The following is a 7549-nucleotide window of genomic DNA, read 5'->3' as shown; positions in this document are numbered from 1 at the left end:
GAGCTGTGCGTGCGTGGGCCCCAGCTGAGCACAGAGTGATGAAGCTTGGTGCCAAGCTTCCCTCTGCAGTGAGCTGACTGGGAGTGTTTGGGTGTCGGGACTGGAAAGGCGTGGCAGTGGGCTGAACCTGGAGGATGGGGGGGAGAAACACCCACAGGGTCCATTGACCTGGTACCAGCTGAGGCCCAGGAGCTGGTGGTAGAACCTGGACTGTCTGAATCTCCACCTGCTCCGTCTGGACACGCTCCGGTCTGTGGGTGTGCCACACCGCGCGCACGGAGCTGAGGTGAGATCCGTGTTCAGTTTGATCAAAACGGCGATTTAGAAAACACTGGGCGTTGTACGGTGTCCTCCTGGCGCGTGCGTGTGTGCGCGTGTGCGCGCCGTTTCCCGACAAATCGTGTGAGATGTTGTTGTGTCCGGCTGGCTCCCTCCCTGTTCTCCACCCGGAGAGAAGAAAGCGCTCGGCTCTCTCGCGCACCAGCTCGTGTCGCGCGCTTGTGCTGTGCTTCAGAGACTGTCTGTGATGTCGGCGCTTCCGCCCTGCTGTGCATGGCGGGGTTGTGTCATTGTTCGGGGCTCCTGCGGTCCAGCACGGATCCTGTCCGTGTCCGAGCCGCGGTGGGAGACTGTGCACGCGCTCTTTACAGAAGCGCAAACCGAGCCTTTGCGTGATTCTTCTGTCCCTTAAAACGATCTGCTGCTGGACTCGGCCTCCAGAGCTGGGAGCCATTAGCTGGTGCTGATGCTGCAGCTCCAGTGTTGCTAGGCAGCCATGCAGCGCGCGCGCCGCCCTCCGGATGAGGAATGTGATCTTTTTGTGTTGTTCACATGAGTCAGTGTTAGATGAAGTCAGAGCTTTGTTCTGTGTCACTGGGGACACATAAAGCACAAAAGAATGACTTCAAATGTCCTTGTCTAAAGATGAATTTAAAGGATTATTTTGGAGTGTGGTTCTTTGTTATACCTAGTAAAGAATATCTTACCCGTTGCAGATGGACTTTTGAACTGCCTCAGTTCAAACTAGACGGATGATTTAACAGCTAGTCTGAACACAGCCAAGACCTTACTGGTGCTGACCTAAAACAACTCCAGTCTCCAGAAGTTCACAGCAGATCACACAAAAGCTGTTTGATTAACACCACCACCAGACTGTATGCGGGTTAGTACACATAACGATGTGGTTATTAGTCAGAGCGAATGCAGCAGTGAGCTGTGGCAGTCCTGGTGCAGGCTGGGATCAAAACAGGCAAGAACTGTGTAACATTTCTGCTGAAATCAACTTGTAATACAAAACTGATGTCGGTGTTAAGGTTTTAATCTTGAAGCTTGGAGCATTTTTGAAGATGGCAAATTCTGCTTTGGAATTTTTTATTTTATTTATTTATTTATTTTTTGTGTGGGTGGGTGGGGGGGGGGGGGGTGACTTTGTTTATGGCAGCGTTTGGACTCACTGATCATTGGTCCAGTCAGAGTTCATCTCTGTCTACGAACTGAGTCATGAAATTACAACATTAACTACTGATGCACTTCAAAATGGCTAAACTCGATTTTCAGGTTAGTGGTGTTTTATTGAAATATGAAACAAAGAAAAAGAAACAATTCTGTAAAGTGCAGTTTGTCAGAGTTGTGGCATTTAGTTCCTGTAGTTAAAGCACAGAAGCGGCTCCGTATTTAAATAGACTCAGTCACTCTGCTTTGCCTCGGCCTCCATTTCATTTAATCCTTAAAGTGATTTTTACTTTGGTATTACTTATTTATATTTAGCACACTTTGGTGAGATGAAAGTCCTCTCCCTTTAAAGAGCATTCAGATGCTGGAATTTGTTGCTGCAAACTAAAAAATATTATATTAATGGATTGTGCCGTCAGTTATCACCTCACATGGATTCCATTTCTCTCTATTAAATGTTCTATATTTGACTCAGTTTAACTAAATAAATGAAACATGCCTGTTTGAGAATATATACAATTCAGGTTGTGTGTTGCTTTCATTTTATCTTTGAAATAAATTTAATTATATGGAAGAATATTCTAACGTTTTTTTTGTAAGGTAAAAATTAAACTGGGATTATTATACTTCAGAAAATGTACTAGTGAAGACTTTCTCACAGTACTTTAACAAAATATTTAGGTTCCCAGTGTAAAATGTACAAACAAGGTGCAAAGACCCGGGAGTTGAAGTACGAGTTCTTAAAATGAAAATCAAAAATAATTTCTCCTGATTTTTAAAAAAAGATATTTGTAACAACGTGGTGGTCTGTGGCCTGCCATTAAGATCCTGTTTTACTGTCAATGATGAAGCAGTCACAAAATATTTTTGCCTGTGGCAGATGCTGTTTGATGGACTAGTTTAAGCCCAATCAACATGTTTCAGGTAACCAAATATTTTACTGCATTATCTTGACCTAAAGCATTCATTCATTCATTCATTCATTCATTCATTCATTCATTCAACCTTTATTTATACAGGTTAGTCTCACTAAGCCCCAGGACTCATTTACAAGAGACCTGTTTTAAACAAAGAACACAGATGAGGAACAAACAACAATAGACAATCATATAAAAACATATAAAATTAAAAGTAAATAAAATAAATGATATAAAAACTTAACAGAAATAGCTGCATTATAAAGCAATGTAAAATACTAAAACCAGGAACATGTCTGTGTTGATTAATGCCATGAACTACTTAGTTGTTTGAAATCCCTTAGAGAGGTCAAGGTCGAGAACTTCAGATCTTTTTGCAAGGTGTTCCAGGAAACAGGAGCAGAGTAGAAGGTCTTTTTGCAAAGTTAGGTCCACACTGAGGGGACACTGCATGTAACAATGTCCTGAGAGTGCACGCTGTAGCTGCACTCACACAGAGACATGTAGGAGGAGATGTATGAAGGCAGCAGACCAAGAAGTGATTTAAAGATGAAAATGTACCAGTGAGAGAGTCTGTTGAAGTTAATGATGTCCAGTTAACCAGTGAATACAGGGTGCAGTGGTGAGTACTGTAGTTACAGCCAGTTACGAATCTTAGTGCACCGTTGTAGACAGCGTCCAACATCTGCAGGGTGCTTGTAGGGGCACTCATGTAAATAATGTCACCATAGTCAATGGAGAGGAGGAATGTAGCTGTTGCAAGGTGTTTCCTAGTGTTCAGAGTTAAACAGGATCTCCATCCATCCATTATCTTTACCCGTTTATTCCATTTTGGGTCACGGGGGTCGCTGGTGCCCATGTCCAGCAATCACTGTGCGAGGGGCGGGGTACACCCTGGACAGGTCGCAAGTCCATCACAGGGCCACATAGAGACAAACGAGACAAACAACCATTCACTCTCTCACTCACACCTAGGGACAATTTAGAGTTACCAATCAGCCTAACATGCATGTTTTTGGTCTGTGGGAGGAAACCGGAGCACCCGTAGAAAACCCACGCATGCACGGAGAGAACATGCAAACTCCACCCAGAAGGCACCTGGACCGGGGTTTGAACCAGGGACCTGTTCGCTGAGAGGCAGCAGCTCTACCAGTTGTGCCACCGTGCTGCCCTAGACAGGATCTGTTTCTGAAAAAAGAAATCCAGTTTTATTTTCAGTTTCTTTACCAAGACATGATGCTTAAAAGAGAGATGTGAATCAACCAAGATACTCACGTCTTTGTAAAAATCAACAAACTCAATAGGAACACCATTTGTAGATGAGATAGAAGGAAGGATCACTGGTAACGACTTCCTGTTTGAAAACAACATCCCTATGGTTTTATCAACACTTAGGACAATTAAGAGACAGAACAAATCTGACTGGATGATGTCAAATGCAGACTGTAAGAGTTGAAAAAACTTAGAAACGGTTTTAGATCGACAATAAACAACTTTATCATCAGCATAGAAATGTAAGGATGCATCAGGGATGCTCTGACCTACATTACCTATGTAGATTGTAATGAGGGTGGGTCCTAAGACTGAGCCTTGTGGGGCACCATTGTTGACATTTAGATAGCTGGAAGAAGACCATTATGTTGAACACATTACCTCCGATCTGAAAGATAGGTAGAGAACAAATCAATGGTGTGATCTGAGAAACCAATTTCTGAGAGCTTATGACACAAGATGTTATGATCCACAGTGTTGAAAGCTTTAGACAGGTCTAAGAGAAGTGCAGCACAATAATCCTTCACATCCAGTGCTTCAACAACGTCATTAAGAACCTTCAGTGAAACAGTCATTGTTCTGTGTTGTTTCCTGAAACCAGAATGATGACGAGGTAAGATGTTAAATGAATCCAAATAAATCTTGACTTGAGTGTTTATTATTTTTTCTAAAACATTAGCTAAAATACAGAGTTTAGAGATTGGTCGATAGTTGTTCAATTTAGTGGGGTCTCCTCTCTTCACGATGTGTGATGTAACGTTTCGTGATGAATGTTAAACTCTTCATCACAATGGTTTAAATCATCTGTTTAATTATACGCGGATTATTTGGATTATTGTAATATCTTCATTGACTGTGTATAATGAATGGGTGCACTACAAGGATGAACTTTGCAAACGTTGGTATTCAGATTGTATGCTGATGATCTCCGGCTGTTAAATGTTTAATGTTGCTGTAAGGCAAAAACTTTGTACAAACAAATGCAACTTGTTGGAAAATGAAAAATATGTATTTATTTTTAAAATAAATTAGCTTTGTGTGGTCACAAAGCACAATCTCTCTTTGACACAACACTTTTGGGTGAACAATCGAGTTGATTCATGCCAAAACACAAAAATAGTGAAAAATGGAGATACAAGGCTTTTGCCTGACAGCAATGATATGCAGATGACACATTCTTATATGTACATGGGGACAATGCTCAATATAGGGCTGGTAATTTGTTACTTATAAAATATACATTTTTAGTTTGGCCTAAATCTTCACGCCTAACACTGAATGTTGAGACAACTGTGAGTGTCCTGATGCATGCTCAACTGTGAGTGTGTTTCACAACAAAGTGTAACTCAAGAACTTTCCCATTTCTTTGTGTAAATGGTCAAAAATCGACAAAATGCTTAAAATGTTCAGCACAAATGTGAACACATGTTGAAATATTATACAACTAGCTTCTGACACGTTACAAATTCACTTTCAGAGGAAACTTCAGTTGAGTATTTGAATGCACTGGTTTTTATTTACCATCAATTGCTAGTCAGCTTCAAACACACTCGACCAGAAATAGCTGCAGTATGTTCAGTGTAATATATCCACTTAACAAAAAATGTTTAGTTGGGATCATTTAACCATGCACCCAGAAGCCCATATTGTTTTAAACATATTTCAAAACAGATGACTCAGCCACATGAAAATTTAACTTTTAAAATTTTGAAATTGAAATGCACTTCCTGATCATTTGAAAATGGCCTTTTTAACAACCGTTGCTGCTGCCATTAATGAATCAAAGCCTACTTATTAACGACTCATGAATTTGAAATGTTAAAATAAGTTATTTTTGGTGATGTTGGATTCAAACCCTCTGTCTGTTTGATTACTGAGCAAGCAGCTGGCTGAAGGAGGCGAGGAACGGCAGCTCCATTACTTCCTGAGCTTTCATGAAAGAATATTAGCGTGATAATGCGTAGCGGTCAGCTAAGTGGGGGAGGCAGGGATGGTAGGCAGCACGGGTCTCTCTTTGTCATCAGGACCCTCCCTGGAGAAAGAGAAGCGTTCATCTGCCTGACCCCTCCACCCCACCACACACATGCACACTGAACCAAAACCTTTTGTAAGAAGAGAGAGAGCTGCTGCTTATATAAACTGGCTACTGCTCTAAATAAGCACAATTCATTTACTGTGACTTGCATGTGAGTTATACAGATAGAAAATCAACCTTTATTTATACAGGTAAATCCCATTGAGCCTCGAGGACTCATTTACAAAAAGCAAAAAAGCAGTTTATTAGGAAAACGGCAGCACTTTAATGGGACGCAGCACATTTATTATAAAGCTCATAATTACCCATGGCAGTTCTTCACACATCAACATACAGTTGTAGGTGCTTGTGTGGAAGGTTTTTTACTTTAAGTTTGTTTAATTTCATTTAGCTCTTAAGTCAGCTGGTTTAGTTTCTTAGCTCAGCCTGATGTTGTCAGGTAAAGTGCATCTTTCCTCCAGAACCTCCATTAAAGGTTTAATCCACCAGAGTTTCACATTTCCAGCGCAGTGAGCTCTAATAACCTGCATGAATCTGATCCAGCGTTGTCTTTTAGACTTCAGCCTGCCATTGCAGGCGGAAACAAGAAGGATGAAGTGCAGTTCACTTGTGCTTACAGTGATACAATGAATCAAGGAAGGAATGGTCAGTTAGCGGGATGTAGCAGAGGAAAAGGAGGGTGTGGTGTTTGGGGCCTTATCTGGTGCCTGCAGTGCAGTTTGTGTGTACTGGGGAGGGGCCAGGTCCTCAGTGAAGATCCTTACCGTAACACTTTACTCTTTCTCCAATAACAGAGCTCTATTACTTCCTTACTTCCTCGTAATGGTTCTGACGATGCTGTCTGCTCTTGAGCTTGTTGAGCTTATGGCTGCATTTTACTGAGCCTCCCTTCCACCGGCCAGGGCCCAGAGGAATACAGCATCCTTAATGTAAGGGTAGGTTATTCACTTTAATGCTGCCATTTAACGTTGTGAGGAAATGAAGACTTAATGTTCAGCTTTATAAACAGGAAATTCAATTATTAATTATAATCCAAAATACAACAGTATTTAGAGGTAATCTGAATTGTGCACAAAGAAGGATTTTTTATGGAATAGATATTGTTTCATTATTGGTTGTATTGGCTGGATCACTTTTGAGTTTTAATCTGTGGTTTGATGTGCACTGTAACAGTGCTGTGGCGTTTGACAGCAAAGACTTGACTTTTATCTCCTATTTCTCCATAGATTTCTAAATATAACCTTGACTGAGCCTTCCTCTTTTATGGAAATAATTCTGAACTCAAGATCTTATAATTTACAGAATCAGGAAAGTTTTCTGAATATATTTTAATGGCTCTTATTTTTACATATTTACCGATTGTCCAATTCAAGGATTTTTATTGTCATTCGCACCACATGTGGTACATGAGGTGGAACGAAATTATGTACACAGGGTCCCAGTTACATCCAACAATAGCAAACATATATAATGTAAAAAGAAACAGTAATAAGGATCTAAGATATAAACTAAGATATACACTAAATGAACGCCCAGCGGTACGCTAAAAGATCAAAGATCTACAGTTAACACTAATAGGGGCCTGTTAGGGTTTTTGTCCAACGCTGCAGAGCTAAGAAGGAGGAAACACCCTCCGTTCATCCGTCTGTGCATGTTGAGAGCACAATAACTTGAAAAATAAGCAGCGTGCTGATTTCCATTTTGTAGTGTGGTTACATCTACGTGTAAATAAAGGTTGCTATCAAATCAAAATCCAACATGGCCACCATATGCTGACATTGTGATGACATTATTATTATTATTATTATTATATACATACATATGTTCATATATATATATATATATATATATATATATATATATATATATATAT

The 7549-nt window shown here is 40.6% G+C and overlaps 1 protein-coding gene across 4 annotated transcripts in view; it reads left to right on the top strand.

Annotated features, from left to right (window-relative positions):
* add2 (adducin 2 (beta)) overlaps positions 1-7549 on the top strand; it is a 26322-nt gene continuing 18773 nt past the window's right edge. For all 4 annotated transcript variants that reach the window (XM_037681198.1, XM_037681197.1, XM_037681196.1 and 1 more), the window contains exon 1: positions 1-286. The gene's annotated coding sequence lies outside the window, so the exon portion shown is untranslated. The remainder of the gene's footprint in view (positions 287-7549) is intronic.

The sequence above is a fragment of the Nematolebias whitei genome, chromosome 8, assembly GCF_014905685.2.
Source record: "Nematolebias whitei isolate Nwh7 chromosome 8, NemWhi1, whole genome shotgun sequence".
NCBI lineage: Eukaryota > Metazoa > Chordata > Actinopteri > Cyprinodontiformes > Rivulidae > Nematolebias > Nematolebias whitei.
This window is presented reverse-complemented; position numbering and strand designations above follow the sequence as displayed.